Here is a 20444-nt window from a genome sequence, read left to right as displayed (position 1 = left end):
TACCAAGAATATGTAGAAGAATACGTATCGGCCTAAACTGAGGAAAAAAACATATTTTTTAAAAACATATTTATTATAGCAAAAAGTAAAAAATATTGAATTTTTTTCAAAATTGTCGCTCTATTTTTGTTTATAGCGCAAAAAATAAAAACCGCAGAGGTGATCAAATACCACCAAAAGAAAGCTCTATTTGTGGGGAAAAAAGGACGCCAATTTTGTTTGGGAGCCACGTCGCACGACCGCACAATTGTCAGTTAAAGCGACGCAATGCCGAATCGCAAAACCTGGCTTGGGCATTTAGCTGCCTAAAGGTCCGGGGCTTAACCGGTTAAACTCCCTTCCGTGAAGAAGTTTTATCACTATTGTCGGGTCACCAGTACGGTATTTGTAAATTGAAATCTTATCCCCTCTCAAGCATCTCTTCTCCAGAGAGAATAAGTTCAGTGCTCGTAATCTTTCCTTATAACTAATATCCTCCAGACCCTTTATTAGCTTTGTTCCCTTCTCTGGACTCTCTCCATTTCCAATACATCCTTCCTGAGGACTGGTGCTCAGAACTGGACAGCATACTCCAGGTGCGGCCGGACCAGAGTCTTGTAGAGTGGAAGAATTATCATTTTATCTCTGGAGTTGATCCCCTTTTTAATGCCAATATTCTGTTTGCTTTGTTAGCAGCAGCTTGGCATTGCTGTTCATACCTCCACGTTTTATTGTGTGCATTGTAAAGAAAAAGAATGTATAGTGCCTTGAAAAAGTATTCACACCCCCTGGAATTTTCCACATTTTGTTAGACCAACACAAAGTGGCACATAATTGTGGAAGGAAAATTATAAATGGTTTTCAACACTTTTTACAAATAAGTATGTGAAAAGTGTGGCGTGCATTTGTATTCAGCCCCCCGGAGCCAATAATTTGTAGAACCTCCTTTCGCTACAATTGCAGCTGCAAGTCTTTTTGGGGATGTCTCTACCAGCTTTGCACATCTAGAGAGTGACGTTTTGGCCCATTCTTCTTTGCAAAATAGCTCAAGCTCTGTCATATTGGATGGAGAGCGTCGGTGAACAGCAATTTTCAAGTCTTGCCACAGATTCTCAATTGGATTTAGGTCTGGACTTTGACTGGGCCATTCTAACACATGAATATGTTTGATCTAAACCATTCCATTGTAGCTCTGGCTGTATGTTTAGGGTCGTGGTCCTGCTGGAAGGTGAACCTCCGCCCCAGTCTCAAGTCTTTTGCAGAATCTAATGGGTTTTCTTCTGAGGCCCCGTACACACCATAGAATCTATCCGCAGATAAATCCCATCAAATGGGTTTCAGCGGATAGATCCTATGGTGTGTACACGCCAGCGGATCTGTTTCCGCGGATATTTCTCCCCTGGGATGGATTCCAGCAGATCGAATATTCGCTGACATGCTGAACAAATCCATCTGCTGGAATCCATCCCAACGGATGGATCCGCTGGTCTGTATAGACTCACAGGATCCATCCGTCCAAAGGGATTCCACGCACGCGTCGTAATGATTTGACGCATGCGTGGAATTCCTTATATGACAGCGTCATAATCGCGGCGACGGCGCGACACGTCATCGCCAGAGGATTTCCGCGCAGATTTCAATGCGATGGTGAGTACACTCCATCGCATAGAAATCTGCGGAAATCTTTGAGAGGATTTATCCGTGGAAACGGTCCGCTGGACCGTATCCGCGGATAAATTCTCTCGTGTGTATGGGGCCTAAGATTGCCCTGTATTTGGCTCCTTCCATCTTCCCATCAACTCTGAACAGCTTCCCTGTCCCTGCTGAAGAAAAGCATCCCCACAACATGATGCTGCCACCACCATGTTTCACGGTGGGGATGGTGTATTCAGGGTGATGGGCAGTATTAGTTTTACGCCACACATAGCGTTTTGTTTTTAGGCAAAAAAAAATATTTTGGTCTCATCTGACCAGAGCATCTTCTTCCACATGTTTGCTGGTGTACCATGTGATCTGGTTGCAGAGCATTTCCAAACGTAGTGCAAGCACTACTTTAAGTGGTTGTGACCTCAGACATGAATCATGAACAAGCCACATCCCTCTATAGTGTGTACTTGTCTTATTCTGGAGCACTAAGTGTGATTTATGTGTGCTGCTTTGTTCCTCTATAAGCATGAGTCACTTCTGACAAGTTTTCCTGACACCAAGAGAAAAATGGTGACAGAGGAGAGAGTTTCAGCTGATTGACAGCCTCAGCTCTTGACAGAACGTTCTCGTATGCTGTGTGGAGGGGGGTGAGTTCATCTCCTCCAATCAGCTCTCAGAGCTCTCCTAGCTGTCCTTACTAAGCTCTGCACAGTGTAATTTCAACTCTCCGCCCTCCTTTTTTCTGATGGCTCAGAAAAACGAATAAATTCACCACTTTGAACACATGCAGAGAAGATAAGACTGTAGATAAACAGGTACAATACTGTATATGTAGGATGTAGGATGATTTGTATCACCTGCGGATAGTCTCTTCACTGGGTATACTGTATGTGCAGTGTGATTTGAGCTCATTCAAAATTAATATTTCATTGCCCCAGGCCCCCACTGCCACCACCTTGCTAAAACATAGCCTACCCTCTACAATACTATAGTACTATAGAGGAAAAAAGAAAAAAACATACTTACCTTTCCTTCTGCTTCCATAGTGCAGGGGGTGACGTTATCCTCCTGCCAACAAGATCCCGGGGAATGGTAAATCCTCTAAACTTCGCAAAGAGATACTGCAGCACTGTGCTGGGATAGTCTTCTCAACAACATCCTGGCGTTCTCTTCATTCCCCAGATCTTGCAGGAAGGAGGAGGATGTCACCCTTGCCTGCCTTTCCACGCAGTAGCCGGAGGAATGTAGAGCAGCACAATTAATTGCTAAAAAATCGTGATCTCGATTCAACCCCCCCTGACGATCTCCAATGCAGAGTTTGCAGATTCTTTCATATAACAAGTGGAGAGACTTTATCTGCTCACTTTGGGCAGTCTGCCAAGTTCTTAACAGGAAACATTGTAACTAACTTCCTTCTTAGATCAAAGGGGTAAACTTCTTTGTGTAAGGGCCAGTTCACACCAGATGCAGTTCTGTTTTTTTCTGCATCAGAAACTGACTGGAACTGACTGCACTGGTGTGAACTAGAGCCATTGGAATACATGAAAAACACTGTGCATGCATTTTTTAGTGCTGAAAAAAAGCACACAGAACTGCGTCTGGTGTGAACTAGCACTTAGGAAAGTATCTGGGCAGTCTGCCAAGTTTGTAAGAACATGAAACATTGTAACTAACTTCCTTTTTAGAGCAAATGTCTGTGTGTAAATGCAGGAAGTTTAACCACTTAGAGCCGGTTCACAAGGCGACCTGGACACGACCTGAGTGGGCACCACAGCGCAATTTGGGGTGACTTACAAAGCGACTTCAATTCGCCTCCAGGATAGGCGACTTTCCAGTGGCCAATCAAAAACAATCAGCTCTGTGGGAGGGAGGGGTTTGCCTGAAAAAACAATTTTATCTTCCTGTATTGTTGCTTCAGTTAAGACAGGGGATCTGACTTGGAGGCGACTTCCATTGAAATCAATGGGTACAAGTCGCCTAGAAGTCAGATTGAAGTAGTACAGGAACCTTTTCTGAAGTCGGAGCGACTTCAGTAGTGTGCATTAAGACGGCTCCCATTCACTTCCATTTAACCGGCTCTTAAAGTCCAAGGGCCAGATTCAGATACAATTGTGTATCTTTAGGCGGGCGTAGCCGCCGTAACTTTGAGAGGCGAGTATGGTATTCAAAAAGATTATGCGCCCAAAGTTACGGCGGCGTAGCGTATAAGGGCCGGCGTAAGCCCACCTAATTCAAATATGGAAGATGTGGGTGTGTTTTATGTAAATTAAGTGTGACCCCACGTAAATGACGTTTCTAACGAACGGCGCATGCGCCGTCCGTGAATGTATCCCAGTGCGCATGCTCCTAATTACGCCCTAAATAGTCAATGCTTTTGACGTGAACGTAACTTATGCAAAGCCTTATTCGCGAACGACTTACGCAAACGACGCAAAATTCGACGCTGGCCCGACGTCCATACCTAACATTGGCTACGCCACATATAGCAGGGGTAACTTTACGCCGGAAAAAGCCTTAAGTAAACAGCGTGAAGAAATGCGCCGGGCGGACGTACGTTTCTAAATCGGCGTATCTACCTAATTTACATATTCTACGCGTAAATCTCCGGAAGCGCCACCTAGCGGCCAGCGTAAATATGCAAATAAGATACGACGGCGTAAGAGACTTACGTCAGTCGTATCTTAGCCAAATTTTGGAGTATCTTACTTTCTGAATACAGAAAGAAGATACGCCGGCGCATCCTAGAATTTACGCGGCGTATCTATAGATACACCGACGTAAACGCTTTCTGAATCCGGGCCCAAATCTTTTTCTGACACTTGTTTCTTAAGTTAAAATCAATTGGCCAGATTCACGTAAAGGCGCGTATCTTTATGCCGGCGTAGCGCATCCCATTTGCACTACGCCGACGTAACATAGTGAGGCAAGTACTGTATTCACAAAGCACTTGCCTCCTAAGTTACGTCGGCGTAGCGCAAATGGCCCGGCGTAACCCCGCCTAATTCAAAATAGGCAGGTAGGGGGCGTGCTCCATGTAAATTACCCGTGACCCCATGTAAATGAGGGCCGTTGGTACATCGCATGCGCGCGCATGCTCAGAATCACGTTGCAAATACTCCTTGCTTTCGACGTGAACGTAACCTATGCCCAGCCCCATTCACGTACGCTTACGCAAAGGACGTAAAATTTGACGGCACTTCCGACGTCCATACCTTGCATGGGCTGCGCCATCTTTTTGGTGGTTTATCTTTACGCCTGAAAAACGCCTTACGTAAACAGCGTATCGGGCGCAAGTACATTCGTGAATAGGCGTATCTTGCTCATTTACATATTCTAGGCGTAAATCAACCTACACGCCCCTAGCGGCCAGCGTAAATATGCAGCTAAGATATGACGGCGTAGGAGACTTACGCCGGTCGTATCTTAGCAACAGAGAAGCGTATCTCAGTTTTAGAATACGCTTAAAGATACGACGGCTGGCATTGAGACTTACGACGGCGTATATACTGATACGCCGTCGTAAGTCTTTCTGAATCTGGCTAAATATTTTTTGCTAGAAAATTACTTGGAACCCCCAAACATTATATATATTTTAGCAGAGACCCATGGGGAATAAAATGGCAATTGCTGCAATATTTTATGTCACACTGTATTTGCCCAGCAGTCTTTCAAATGCATTTTTTTGGGTAAAAATACACTTCAATTAATAATAATATAAAAAAAAAAAAAACAGTAAAGTTGGCCCATTTTTTTTTTGTTTTAATGTGAAAGATTATGTTACGCCGTGGGAATTGTGATCTATCTTCTAAGAAAAAAAATAGTGATTCTCATTTTAGCCAGAATTGTGCAGCTCTAGAGGGAAGGTAACTATATGGTCTAATTAGGGTTGTCCCGATACCGAGCATCAGTGCTGCATATCAGTGCCCATCAATTATACATATCAGTGCCACCTCATTAATGCCCATCAGTAGAGGTCGACCGATATGGGTTTTTCTCTGGCCGATGCCGATATTTAGAAATCGCGGCAGCCGATAGCCGTTTTATGATGCCGATTTTTTTGGGCCGATATATTAGGCCGATTCCCCCCCCCCCCTTCATCTCATAAAATCTAACAGTTAGACCCCTTTCACACTGGGGCGTTTTTCAGGCGCTTTTGGGCTAAACAGTAAAGTTAGCTCATATTTCGTTTTTCGTCCAAAAGTTTTCATTGCCTGTTTTTGTGTATTACATTTTATATATATATAATACAAAAAAACAGGTAATGACAACTTTTGGACGAAAAAAAAAATATGGGCTAACTTTACTGTTTAGTTATTTTTTTATTTTATTTGTTAAAGCATATTTTTTCCCCAAAAAATGTGTTTGAAAGACCACTGCGCAAATACCGTGTAACATTAAATATTGCAGCAATCGCTATTTTATTTCCTAGGGTCTCCGCTAAAAAAAAAATGTATAATGTTTCGGGGTTCCAAGTGATTTTCTAGCAGAAAATACAGGATTTTTACTTGTAAGCAACAAGTGTCAAAAAAGATTGGTTCACACTAGGGCGACACGACTTCCAGCTCGACTTTCAGAGGCGACTCCGACACGACTTGAGCATGAACCACAGGGCGATCTGGGGTGATTTACAACACGACTTGAAGTCGTCTCCAGGACAGGAGACATTCCAGTGGCCAATCAAACAACAATCAGCTCTAGGGGGAGGGAGGGGGAGGGAGAGGTTTGCCTGAGAAATGTATGTTATCTTCCTGGAAAGTCGCTTCAGTTAAGACAGTGATCCGACTTGGAGACGACTTGCATTGAAATCAATGGGTACAAATCGCCTACAAGTCGGATTGAAGTAGTACAGGAACTTCTTCTGAAGTCGGAGTGACATGAGTAGTGTGTATTAACACCGCTCCCATTCACTTACATTGTTTTTCTCTACAGCACGACTTGGGACGACTTGAGGCGACATGAAGTCGGATCGCAAGTCGCCCCAGTGTGAACCGACTCTTAGCCTTTAAATGGTTAAACTGAGAACTCTCCTACACGGAGTTCAGTTCATTGATAAGTAGCAACATTGTATATCTTTTCTCAAAACTCAGCAGGCTGCCCAGGAGAGAGAGAGAAGTCTTCTACGGGAAACTTCAGGCAACTTACATTGACTTCTATTACAGAAGCTTTTTGCAAGTCGCGCTGCTGAAGTTTAAGGCTGCATTCACACCTAGGCGTTTTTACGTCCGACGCCCCACGCTATTGCAGCCTGCAATACGCTGGAGGGGTGATTTAACATTGTCGGCTATGGAGATGGTTCACATCTCCACGCCGAACGCCGAAACGCCGTACGCCTGAAGCTCAAAACAAGTCCCTGACCCTTTTTTCAGGCGGCTTTCGGCGTTCAGCATAGCCAACAATGTTAAATCACCCCTCCGGCGTATTGTAGGCTAAAAAACACAGCGACAAATCGCGGGACAAAACGCTGCAATTTGTCGCGGCAAATCGCGGTACAATACGCCGCGTTCAGGTGTGAATGCAGCCTAAATCGGCTTTTTTACAGCACAAATCGGCCGATGCCGTATAATTAAAAAGCGCCAAATATTGGCCGATGTATCGGCCAGCCGATATATTGGTCGACCTCTACCCATCAGTGCCACCTTATCAGTGCCAACTCATCAGTGCTGCCTCATCAGTGCCCATCAGTGAGGGAGAAAACATTTCCGTCTTCTTTAGTTTGTTTAGAACAAAAAAATAAACTCAGTGGTAATCAAATACCTCCAAAAGAAAGCTCTATTTGTGGGAATAAAATGATAAAAATGTAGTTTGTGTACAGTGTAGCATGACCGCGCAATTGTCATTCAAATTGCAACAGCTCTAAAAGCTGAAATTTGTCCTGGGCAGGAAGGGGAGAAAGTGGCCGGTATTGAAGTGGTTAAAGAGAAGCAGTGCAGGAATCCTATGAGAAATTTCCTCTGGATACCACTTGTATCTTACATTTTGGCATATCTCATATTTTCATTAGTGACTGTGATAAACAAGTGTGTGTTTGCTATGAAACAGGCTGGAAAACTGTAAAATGATGTATAAAGACAAAGCAGCAACTCATCAGACTGTGCCCTAGTGTGCAATGGGCCGTCTGCAAACAGTATTTGCAAGCTAAGCCTGGGCTGCTGCTGATGTCACCGCTCACACCCCCAGTCTGTAAATATTTATTGTAAATACAACTGTTGCTGGTCATATACACATAGAGGTCTATTTATAAACCATTCAGAGGAAGGATAATAAAAGCATTTGTGCAGGCCGGATGAAGTTTCCTCATATTTTATTTTGTTATAGATTGATTCCGTTATCCTCAGCTCCACCTAGTGGCCAAAATGCAGTATAGTTTTCTGAAATACATCAGCGAGAACGTATACTGCATTTTGGCCTCTAGATGGAGCTGATGATATAGGAATTAATCTATTACAAAAATATGGGCAGCATCCAGCATACAAAAATGCTTCTACTTTATAAATAGACCTCATAAGATTTGTCTGGTTTAGCCCATGGTCTGAACAAAAAAACAAAAAATAAATTGAATAGATTGCTCCATCCATGCTAAACAGTGGATGGACCAATCTTCCCTGCCGGCTATTGTATTCTGAATGCAGGCCTTCGTGGCTTCTGACTGCCTGACCAGTGACTGCATTGGATGGGAAGCAGTCATTTTTCAGCCAACCATTTTTGCACCTGACTTTGATTTTTCAGTTGAGTTTTGTTGAACTCATTGATGTCAACAGGGCCACCCACAGTTCAAGTTTTGACTGATTCTACAGCAACCAGATGGAATTTAAGCCGTGTATGACCAGCTTAAAGCGGGGGTTCACCCTATGAACGGAATTTTTTTTTTTTTTCTACTACCATAAAATCAGGCATTGTAGCGCGAGCTACAGTATGCCTGTCCCGATTTTTTTACCCCCGTACTCACCTTGTACTCGTACATCGAAGATACCGGGGAATGGGCGTGCCTATGGAGACGGAGGATGATTGACGGCCGGCTCTGGCGCGTCACGCTTCTCCGGAAATAGCCGAAATAGGCTTGGCTCTTCACGGCGCCTGCGCATAGCCTGTGCGCAGGCGCCGTGAAGAGCCGAGACCTACTCCGGCTGTCTTCGGGGAGAGTGACGTGCCAGGGCCGGCCGTCAATCATCCTCCCTCTCCATAGGCACGCCCATTGCCCGCGGGAGCCGAAATCTACGATGTACGATTACAAGGTGAGTCCGGGGTTAAAAAAATCGGGACAGGCATACTGTAGCTCGCGCTACAATGCCTGTTTCGATGGTAAAATCATGTGGGTGAGGGTGAACTACCGCTTTAACAAAGAGGTTGCCCCCCTGTCCTCTCCTTGTAGACTGTGACAGTTTGTGTTGTCAGCAGCACCAGGGTTAGTAAAGAGACTGGCTGCATTCAGTCTTATCTGGGATATTTCTTTATATGTGCAGATGTTTGGAACATCATTTTACTTTTATAGCCAATTTTCTTAACAAACATGCTCATACTATTAACACTATCAAGTTCACTGTTTTAGAAATTTTGCATTGTGTTGTATTAGTCCACACTGTGTTTGAGGTTTACAAGGCACTGGACGTTAAAGGGGCTGTAAAGGTTTGTTTTTTATTTTCTAAATAGGTTCCTTTAAGCTAGTGCATTGTTGGTTCACTTACCTTTTCCTTCAATTTCCCTTCTAAATGTTTTTTTTCTTTGTCTGAATTTCTCACTTCCTGTTCCTCTTCAGTAAGCTTGCCCCCATCATCCGAGCCGTTCTGGCTGGGGGTTAGTCAGTGTGCTCACCCCCTCCCTTGGCACTACATCCCAACCTCTCTCCGCAGGGATGTAGTCCCAAGGCAGGGGGCGAGCATGCTGACTAACCCCCAGCCAGAAGGACTTGGATGATGGGGGCAAGCTTACTGAGGAAGAACAGAAAGTGAGAAATTCAGACCAAGATAAAAACATTTAGGGAAATCGAAGGAAAAGGTAAGTCAATCAACAATGCACTAGCTTAGCCTCTTTCCGACCAGCCGCCGCAGTTTTACGGCGGCAGGTCGGCTCCCCTGCGCGAGAGCACGTAATATAACGCCGGCTCTCGCGTAGGCCACTAGGGGCGCGTGCCCGGCGGGCGTGATCGCCAGCAGGCACGCGCGATCGCTCGTTACAGAGCGGGGACCGGGAGCTGTGTGTGTAAACACACAGCTCCCGGTCCTGTCGGGAGAAATGCCTGACAATGTATAAACAACGATCAGTCATTTCCCCTAGTGAGGCCACCCCCCCTACAGTTAGAACACACCCAGGGAACATACTTAACCCCTTCCCCGCCCCCTAGTGTTAACCCCTTCCCTGCCAGTGGCATTTTTATAGTAATCCAATGCATTTTTATAGCACTGATCGCTATAAAAAGGCCAATGGTCCCAAAAATGTGTCAAAAGTGTCCGCCATAATGTCGCAGTACCAAAACAATTCGCTGATTGCCGCCATTACTAGTAAAAAAAAATATTAATAAAAATGCCATAAAAATATCCCCTATTTTGTAAACGCTATAACTTTTGCACAAACCAATCAATAAACGCTTATTGCGATTTTTTTTAATGAAAAATATGTAGAAGAATACGTATCGGCCTAAACTGAGGAAAAAAAATGTTTTTTTATATATTTTTTGGGGGTATTTATTACAGCAAAAACTAAAAAATATTCATTTTTTTTTAAATTGTCGCTCTATCTTTGTTTATAGCGCAAAAACTAAAAACCGCAGAGGTGATCAAATACCACCAAAAGAAAGCTCTACTTGTGGGGAAAAAAGGACGCCAATTTTGTTTGGGAGCCACGTCGCACGACCGCGCAATTGTCAGTTAAAGCGACGCAGTCCCGAAGTCGCAAAAAGTGCTCTGGTCCTTGACCAGCAATATGGTCCGGGGGTTAAGTGGTTAAAGGAACCAATTTAGAAAATAAAAATATAACCTTTACAGCCCCTTTAACCACTTGCTGGCCGCTCACAGTAAAAATACTGCAAACTGGCAGCAGGTACAGGCACAGTCACCTACATATACATGAGTAGCCTTCTTCCAGGTTTGGGGGCGCATGCTCGTGCCCCCTGCCAACCTATGCTGTGAATGGTCACAGCACAAGTTTGTCAGCAGATTTCAGCCAGTGATTTCAGCTGAAACCTGCTGATCGGCTGTGTCCAATCACACAGGTTATAGCTAATTATGCGGCGCTCCCTTACAAATACCTTATGTGTTAAATGAAAATGTATACTTATACTATAAAATAATAAAGAGCAAAAATAATTATCGCAAAAAACTATTAAAGTGTATAAAAATAAAAAATGTGTTATAGTAACACCAAAATAGTATAACAGTATACCCCACATTAAATCACCACAAATACCATGATGTAATAAATGTTCATAAGAGCCCTTTCACACCATAGCGTCGGTGGTAAAATGCTGCTATTTTTACCGCCGACGCTATGGGCGGATTTGCCGTGCATTTACCCCCCACTAGCGGCCGAGAAAGGGTTAAAACGACCCGCAATGCGCTGCTGAAGCAGCGCATTGTGGGCGGTATAGCCGTGCTGTCCCATTGATTTCAATGGGCAGCAGCGGAGGAGGAGAGGTAAACACACCACTCCTTCTACGCGGCTAGCAGGACTTTTTGTTACCATCCTGCTAGCGCACCGCTCCAGTGTGAAGCCCCTCAGGCTTTCACAATGGAGTAAATGGGGAAAGATTGCAGGCGCTATTTTTAACGCTATAGCGCCTGCAATACTCTCCAGTGTGAAAGGGGTCTAAATGTTGTGTACAATCAAGTCCCACAGTGAGTTGTCCACAATGATTCCTTATTGACTTGATGCTTAGATATTGTAATGTGTCACCACCATCATGCAGGAGTGATCCCATCACCTTCAATCCCATGTGCTCACGTTAGTGTATGGACCTAAAAACATATGTTGTTAGGTCAAATGCACTTGGACCACTCAGGGGTATGAATAAGTAGGTATCCCTTCAATATAGGTGTCCTCTAGGAGTTTCTATATTCTTGTTGGTAGTAATGGGCTAATACCTCTTTAAGAGGCCCTCTGTTCCTTTTCCTTTTTGCTCCCAGTCACTCAAAGAGACACAAGGTGGGTACCCAATGTAATACAACCCAAAATATATTAAAGTGATTGCACTTACATTAAAATCAAGTAAATGTAGCTTTAAACTTAGTGTAACATTCACAATCCAGCCCTTGGCAGCATCGGCATCCTCCCTCGCGTTACATCACCGTCCTCGTGACTTCCTCAGGGAAAATGTGTCCAATCATACAGAGTTCTGTGTTTACAAAAACATAGGACTCTGCGTACAGGGAACAGTGATCTGGCTGTTTCCTCTTTCTGATATTGGGATTAAGGGGGGATTTTTTTGGAGTTCAAAGCAATGTGTGACTGTACAACTTTGTACAACGGTGACATGTGCTTCACCGGGCTCCCCCGTGCCATCGGGGGCCGGAGAAAGGATCGCCCTGCGCCGGATAGGAAGCATAGAGATGACTGGTGACCAGATGGTCACCAGTCATTTCTATGACCGTCGGAGGCCCGGGCGCGATGTGATGACGTCACTCCCAGGTACCCGTAAGTAAACAAAGCCGCAATTGCAGCTAGTAAGCAAGAGATCTGTGAATTTTCTCATGCTTTTCAGCCTGGAGGAGAGATGTGGGGTCTTATTGACCCCGCATCTCTCCTTAAAGAGGACCTGTCACACACTATTCCTATTACAAGGAATGCTTACATTCCTTGTAATAGGAAAAAAGTGATCAAAAAATGTAAAAAAAGTGTAAAAAATAAATAAATAAGTAAAATGAAAAAATATTAAACCGCCCCTGTCCCCGGTAGCTTGCGCTCAGAAGCGAACGCACATGTAAGTCCCGCCCACTGATGTAAACGTTGTTCAAACCACACATGTGAGGTATCGCCGCGTGCGTTAGAGCGTGTGTAACAATTCTAGCACTAGTTTTCCTCTGTAACTCTAAACTGGTAACCTGTAAAATTTTTCAAAGTGTCGCCTATGGAGATTTTTAAGTAACGAAGTTTGGCGCCATTCCATGAGTGTGCGTAATTTTAAAGCATGACATGTTAGGTATCTATTTACTCGGCGTAACATCATCTTTCACATTATACAAAAACATTGGGCTAACTTTACTGTTTTGTTATTTTTTAATTAATGAAACCATTTTTTTTCCAAATAAAAGGTGTTTGAAAAATTATTGCGCAAATACTGTGCAAAATAAAAAGTTGCAATGACCGACATTTTATTCCCTAGGGTGTCTGCTAAAAAAAAAAAACATATATAACGTTTGGGGTTCCGAGTAATTTTCTAGCAAAAGAATGATGATTTGTACATGTAGGAGAGAAGTGCCAGAATAGGCCCGGTATGGAGGTGGGTATAAAAGCCCGGTATTGAAGTGGTTAATGGCTGTGTGTTGAGTTATTTTGAGGGGACAGCAAATTGACACTGTTAGCCTGGATTCACACTGCTGAGATCTCAGATATCGCATGTGATTCGGACCCGCACTGCAGGTGCCTATCACATGCGATCTCTGAGCAATGCGAGTTCAGCCATAGAGTTGTATGGCTGAACTCGCACTGAAAATAGTGCAGGGACTATGTTAGATGCGCGTAAGTTGTACGTCCGGCGTAAAGTTATTCCCCATAAAGGAGGTGCAACCCGGCAACAGACATGCTCAGGTCTGCAACAGGGAACACAAGCCGGCGTATTGTGCGTTGGACGTGTGTCTGGCTGGGCGTACGTTACGTTCACGGCGTACGCATCAATCCGGCGTAGCTTAGGCAGTTGTGCTGGCGTGGTTGTGAGCAGGCGCGGACGGGGAGGCGCGGGGCGGGGTGCGCATGCGCAGTTCGTGATACGTACCTGTCTGGTGCTCGGCCCATCGTTTGCATGAGTCATGCCCACTTCCACCTACGCCGGCGTACGCCTTCGAAACCCATGCCACACTGGCACAGCGTTGGGAGCATTGGCTTGCTGAATTCAATGCTTGCCTCTCTGCGCTGCGTTGGCGTAGCGTACGGTGGTTACTCTACGGCGGCGTAATGTGTGCCAATGTTTCTACTTATCAATAAACTGAACTCGTGTGTAGAAGTTCTCAGTTTAACCATTTAAAGACTAAATCTTTTCTGACACTTGTTTCTTACAATTTAAAATCCTGTATTTTCTGCTAGAAAATCACGTAGAACCCCCAAACATTATATATATATATATTTTTTTAGCCAAGACCCTAGGGAATAAAATAGCGGTTGTTGCAATATATTATGTCACACGGTATTTGCGCAGCGGTCTTTCAAACTAAATTTTTGGGGAAAAAATACACTTTAATGAATAATAATACAAAAAAAAAACGAAACAGTAAAGTTAGCCCGTTTTTTTTTTTTTTTTTTCGTCCAAAAGTTTTGATTACCTGTTCTTGTGCCTGCTTTCTGATTCCCTTACCGAAGATGGCCGGGGCAGCACCCGAGAAAGATATCGGCTTCGGGTGCCGACATCGCGGGCGCCCAGGACAGGTAAGCGTCCTTATATTAAAAGTCAGCAGCTTACTGTAAAAAAAAAAAAAAGTCAGCAGCTGCAGTATTTGTAGCTGCTGACTTTTAATATTTTTTTTTCGGCAGAACTACACTGCTTTCACACTGGCGCGGGCAGGCATTATTCGGCTGCTAGCGGGGCGCTTATAACCCAGCTAGCGGCCGATGAAGAGGATAAATGCACCGGTGTAGCACCACTGCAGAAGCGCTTTGCAGGCGATTCGGCAGCAGTGCCTATTCATTTCATTGGGCAGGAGTGGTGGAGGAGCGGTATACACCGCTCCAAAGATGCTGCTTGCAGGACTTTTTTTTAACGTCCTGCCAGCGCACCGCCTCAGTGTGAAAGGGCGTTTACACTGAGACTGCAGGGGAGCCGTTTTGTAGGCACTTTACAGGCGCTATTTTTAGCCCAAAAGCGCCTGAAAAACACCCCAGCGTGAAAGGGGTCCAACTGTTAGATTTTATGAGATAAAGGGGAATTTTTTTTTTTTAAATCCGCCTAACATATCGGCCCAAAAAAAATCAGCATCAAAAATCTGCATCATATATCGGCCATCGCCCGCCGCAATTTCTAAATATCGGCATCAGCATCGGCCAGAGAAACACCCATATCAGTCAACCTCTACTGTATATATGCAGACGGGTCCATAAATATTGGGACATCGACACAATTCTAATCTTTTTGGCTCTATACAAACACCACCACAATGGATTTGAAATTAAACAAACGGGCAGATCCTCAAAGAAATTACGCGGCGTATCTCTTGATACGCCACGTAATTTCGAATTTTGCGCGTCGTATCTTTGTTTTGGTATCCACAAAACAAGATACGACGGCATCTGTGTTAGATCCGACAGGCGTACGTCTTCGTACAGCGTCGTATCTTAGATGCAATTTTTCGGCGTCGGCTAGGTGGCGTTCACGTCGTAATCCGCGTCGAGTATGCAAATTAGCTATTTCCGACGATCCCCGAACGTACGACCGGCCGTCGCATTTTTTTACGTCGTTTCCGTTCGGCTTTTTCCGGCGTATAATTAAAGCTGCTATATGGTGGCGTACTCAATGTTAAGTATGTCCGTCGTTCCCGCGTCTAATTTTAAAAATGTTACGTCGTTTGCGTAAGTCGTCCGTGAATGGGGCTGGACGCCATTTACGCTCACATTGAAAACAATGACGTCCTTGCGACATCATTTGGAGCAATGCACCCTGGGAGTTTTTACGGACGGCGCATGCGCAGTTCGTTTGGCGCGGGGACGCGCTTCATTTAAATGAAACACGTCCCCTACCCATCCAATTTGAATTCCGCCGCGATAGATACACTACGCCGCCGTAACTTACGGCGCAAATTCGTTGAGGATTCAAACCAAAGCCAGGTAAGTTACAGCGGCTTAGCGTATCTTACATCTTCGCCGGGCGCAGTGTATGTATGTGAAACTGCAGACTTTCAGCTTTAATTTGAGGGCATTTACATCTAAATCAGGTGAATGGTGTAGGAATTACAACAGTTTGTTTGTTGTTCATATTTATGGACCTGACTGTATATATATATACACGATTCTGCACAGATCGACATCCCTGTAGCAGTAATGCTGCTATAGGTCGGCCAGCAAGTGGTTAAACAAACATGAGAGCGCCGCAGTACTGTAAACAAGGTTCATTGAAATAAATACATTTTACATATACATGTATACTGTGCCTAACGTGTTTGACTGTATCTGGTGGAAGTGAGCCTTCAATCCAGTCTTACTGAAAGGGGATGTGCTGTCATTTGGCTCTCTCTTCGAGTCTTTGAAATAAACGGCTAAACAGAGAAATGATTAAATAAAATCTATAAGGTGCGGTATAAAAGGTTAGTAAATGGCTCCAGTGTTATTCTTCATTGATAGAGACGGCTGATAGGTTGTCTCCCTGAGAGAGCTGTCTGTGATAATGGAGGAGACTCCAGCTGCACACACATGATATTACGAGGATCACCACACCTCCGTGGCTTCTGCCGTGTTTTCTTCATTCACTGCCTTCTCTACAATTGTAAGAAGGAAAAGGATCTCCATGTTTTCTCTAGCCTTCCAGAGCCGTTATTGGGAAAACACGATGTAGACTCCAGTCCCGGCTCATTATAACTGAAATCGCATGTCTGGTTCCTTTTATGTTAGTATTGGCAGAGGCTCTGAAATTTTCACGTGTTTTCAGTTTGATTCCACTGATGTTAACATACATGTTTAAATATTTTTGGGATTGTCAAAATACAATAGGCTGATGATCAGATTAATGAAATGTAGGTGTTTTCTAGTAATACACGCAGCGTCTTTGTTATCAGTGAATGTGGTCAGTGACTAGATTTCTTTCATTTTGTCTGTATTACTGTCCATATCTCCATTTAAATCTAAATTATTATTGCAACTGTGTTTCCCAAGCTGATAATTGTACTAGATTAGTCAGACAAAGGTATCACAAGTCTTATGTGAATGCAATATGAATTGTTAGCGTGGACATGTATGTGATTGATCAAAGAAAGGTATGTTTTATGATTACAGTTGCAGAACTGTTGTGCTTATGTGTATAGTGTAATAAAATATTGTGTATGCATGTGTGTGCTAAAGATCTGTTCAAAGAAACCTGTCGTGATTGGCATTATAAGTACTTAAAGGGTCACTTCTTTAAAATAACAAACATGTTATACTTACCTCCACTGTGCAATTCGTTTTGCACAGAGTGGCCCTGATCCACGTCTTCTGGGGTCCCTCGGCGGCTGTCTCGGGTCCCGCAAGAACTCACCACATTCATGCGAGAGAGCTCGCATGGTGGTGAGTCCTTGCGGGCGCGCTCCCGTGATACAGCGAGCGGCCATAGGCGCTCACTGCATCACTCGGCCCCGCCCCTCTGCGCGCCGCGTCACTGGATGTGATTGACAGCAGCGCCAGCCAATGGCTGTGCTGCTCTCAATCCATCCGCTCTAGCCAATCAGCGGCCAGGCTGAGCGGCGAAGAGGATCTCGGAACCGAGCGCGGGACTTTCAAGGGGTCAGGTAAGTAAAACGGGGGATCCCTCCTGCCCGATCCCGCCAGGAACCTGACACTGCACATGGCTAATCACAGGCAATAAGACATTTCCCGATCTGTGCAGCTGCGGACCATGAAATGTCTCACTGCCTGCGATTATCCATGTGCAGTGTCGGCTTCCTGGCAGGATCGGGCATGTGGAATCCCAAACACGCACTAGCCCATTCTTACTGGTAACCTGTAAAGGCTTTTAAAGCATCGCCTATGGAGATTTTTAGGTACCGAAGTTTGGCGCCGTTCCATGGGCATATGCAATTTTGACCACTTGCCTACTGGGCATTCTTAACCCCTCCCTGCCCTGGCCAATTTTTAGTGCCGTCTACCTCTGAATGACAATTGCACTGTCATGCAGCACTGTACCCATATGAAACTTTTGAAAAAAAATACGTTTTTCTTTCTGTTAGATAATTTTGCAAACAGGTCATTTTTCTTCTTCACTGATGGGCACTTATAGTCGGCACTGATAGGTGGCATTGATGGGCACTGATAGGTGTTACTAATAGGCAGCACTGAAGAGCACTGATAGGCAGTACTGATCATCGGAAAAAACTGATGATCAGTGCAGATGTCCCCTTTTACACTTTTGTGACAGCATGGGGAAAGAAATGCTGATAACCAGCAAGTGTGTTTATACCATGATTAGCTGTGATTGGACACAACTGATCACGTGGTAAAGAGCTGCTGTAATTGTCTCTTTACCCTGATAACCATCATTTTGCTGTAGCGGGGTCGGTAAGTGGTTAAAACGTGACATGTTTGGTATCTCTTTTCTCTGCGTAATATCATCTTCATATTTAAAAAAGGCAGATCTCCTTTCTGACAGGAGACAACATGGAGAGCTGCTGATCCTAGTGATTAGAAACAGCGAGCTCTGTTTTGTTCCTGTCAGTACTTCCCCCACACTGTAAGAAATAAGGATGAGCTCCCTATGTGCAGAGCCCGCCATGAAGTCGGCACTGCGCTAATCACAGGCAGTGAGACATTGTCCCGATGCACGGCTGCAGAGATCGGGAAATGTCTCACTGCTTGTGATCAGCGCAGTGCCGACTTCCTGACAGGCTCTGCATGTGGGGTTTGCAAACACGCCAGAGCTCATCCTTAGTTAGAAAGCACAAACAGGGAACACATTTAATCCTTTGATCACCCCTGCTATAACTTTTGCGCAAACAATCAATATACGCTTATTGGGATTTTTTACCAAAAATATGTAGCAGAATACATATTAGCCTAAATTAGTGAAGATTTTTTTAAATATGTTTTATAGCACAAAGTAAAATGTTGTTTTTTTTTTTTCAAAATTGTCTCTCTTTTTTTTGTTTATAGTGAAAAAAAAAAAACGCATGGGTGATCAAATACCATCAAAAATAAAGCTATATTTGTGGGAAAAAAAGACATAAATTTTTTTGGGGTACAATGTCACAGGTAAACAAACGCAGTGCCGTATCGCAAACAATGGCCTGGTCATTAAGGGGGTAAATCCTTCCGGGGCTGCTGATTTACTAAAACTGGAGAGTGCAAAATCTGGTGCAGCTCTGCCTAGAAACCAATCAGCTTCCATTTTTTTTTTATTGAAAAAGCTGAAGTTGGAAGCTGATTGGCTACCATGCACAGCTATTGAGTGCATTGCTGAGTTATTCTGAGTGAATCATTTTTAGTAAATCAACCCCATTGGACGGTACAGTGGTAAAATTGCAAGCATTTTTGCAATCATTTGTTTTACCTTCTTGTCAGACAGTATAGTAAATCTACCCACCAAAGGTAGCGATGGGAAACTTTTTTTGACATTATATGGTGTTGTGGTAGCAGACAAATTCCAGTGAAAGCATTGACACTTTTTTAAATCTGGTTTTCTGGTGGCAGAAAATTTGACTTAAAAGCATAAAAACTGTTCTAAATGTTTTATTTTATTTTTGTCCAAACATCGGTGCTCTGTTGCCTGTGCCCCAAACTTTGCACTGCTGTTGGACATGTTTTTTAAGCACCCTAAGTTAATTAGGTTTTGTTGAGGGTACTGTTGGGCTTTTTAACACTTAGGAATTGGAAAAATGTGTGAATCCGGGGGAAAGTTATGTGAATAGAGTGTGAAAACATTAATAAATAGACCAATATACAGGAAGCTACATGCATTGTATTCACATTTGTCCATTGTGTAGGAGAGTTTGGTTGAAAGTGTCTTAAGGCCCGTACACACGAAAATAATTTTTGACAACAAACCTCCGACGGACCTGTTTTTTCGGACAATCCGACCGTGTGTACGCTCCATCGGACAAACTTTTTCACTTTTTCATTGGACAAATGTTCGCTGTGAGAACAGGCAAACTTTACGGCAACAAATGTCCTATGTCGGCTAATCCGATGTGTGTACACAGGTCCATCGGACTAAAGTCCAAAGTACAAACACACATGCTCAGAACAAATGCTAAAGATCAGACGTTGCCCAAAGGGTGGCGGTAAAGAGCAGAAAAACCACGTAGTGCGTCTATTACGTCACTACGTTTGTGTTTGTTGGCTGAAAACCTACTGTGAAATCCTACCGTGTGTATGCATACCAAGTTCACGGACAACGCCCTTCGGAGAAAAATCCACGGAAAAGTCAGTTGGAAGTCCGATTGTGTGTATATGGCCCCGTACACACGACCGAGTTTCTCGGCAGAATTCAGCCAGAAACTCGATCGGAGCTGTATTCTGCCGAGAAACCCGGTCGTGTGTACACTTTTGGCCGAGGAAGCCGACGTCGAGCCAAATAGAGAACATGTTCTCTATTTCCTTGTTAGTCAATGGGGAAACTTGGCTCGCCGAGATCCTCGGCGGCTTCACAAGGAACTCGACGAGCAAAACGATGTGTTTTGCCCGTCGAGTTCCTCGGACGTGTGTACGGGGCCTGAGGCTTTAGGCTTGCCATACACAGAAGTTTTTTGTTGCAGGAAAGAAATGTACTTGATTTTCCCATCAACACAGACAGTGTTGATGTGGGAATCCCTCTTGCCGAGTAATTTTCTGCCCCGTGATTATTGTTAGCGGCTATAGTAGCCGCTAGTGAAAATCACAAGTAAAATCCGGCATGCTGGTTGTACCCAAGTTGATTGATCGATGCAGCCTGCCCATACACTGTTCAAATCTCCTGCTAAACCTGCCGAAATTTGAACTGTGTAAGAATCAGTCTATCTACTAAA

The 20444-nt window shown here is 44.1% G+C and overlaps 1 protein-coding gene across 2 annotated transcripts in view; it reads left to right on the top strand.

The window, feature by feature from the left end:
* HDGFL3 (HDGF like 3) overlaps positions 1-20444 on the top strand; it is an 86527-nt gene that overhangs the window by 4927 nt on the left and 61156 nt on the right. The window lies entirely within an intron of this gene.

The sequence above is a fragment of the Rana temporaria genome, chromosome 3 (genome assembly GCF_905171775.1).
Source record: "Rana temporaria chromosome 3, aRanTem1.1, whole genome shotgun sequence".
Classification (NCBI taxonomy): Eukaryota; Metazoa; Chordata; class Amphibia; order Anura; family Ranidae; genus Rana; species Rana temporaria.
The sequence above is the reverse complement of the archived record's forward strand: the minus strand, read 5'-3'. Positions and strand labels throughout refer to the sequence as shown.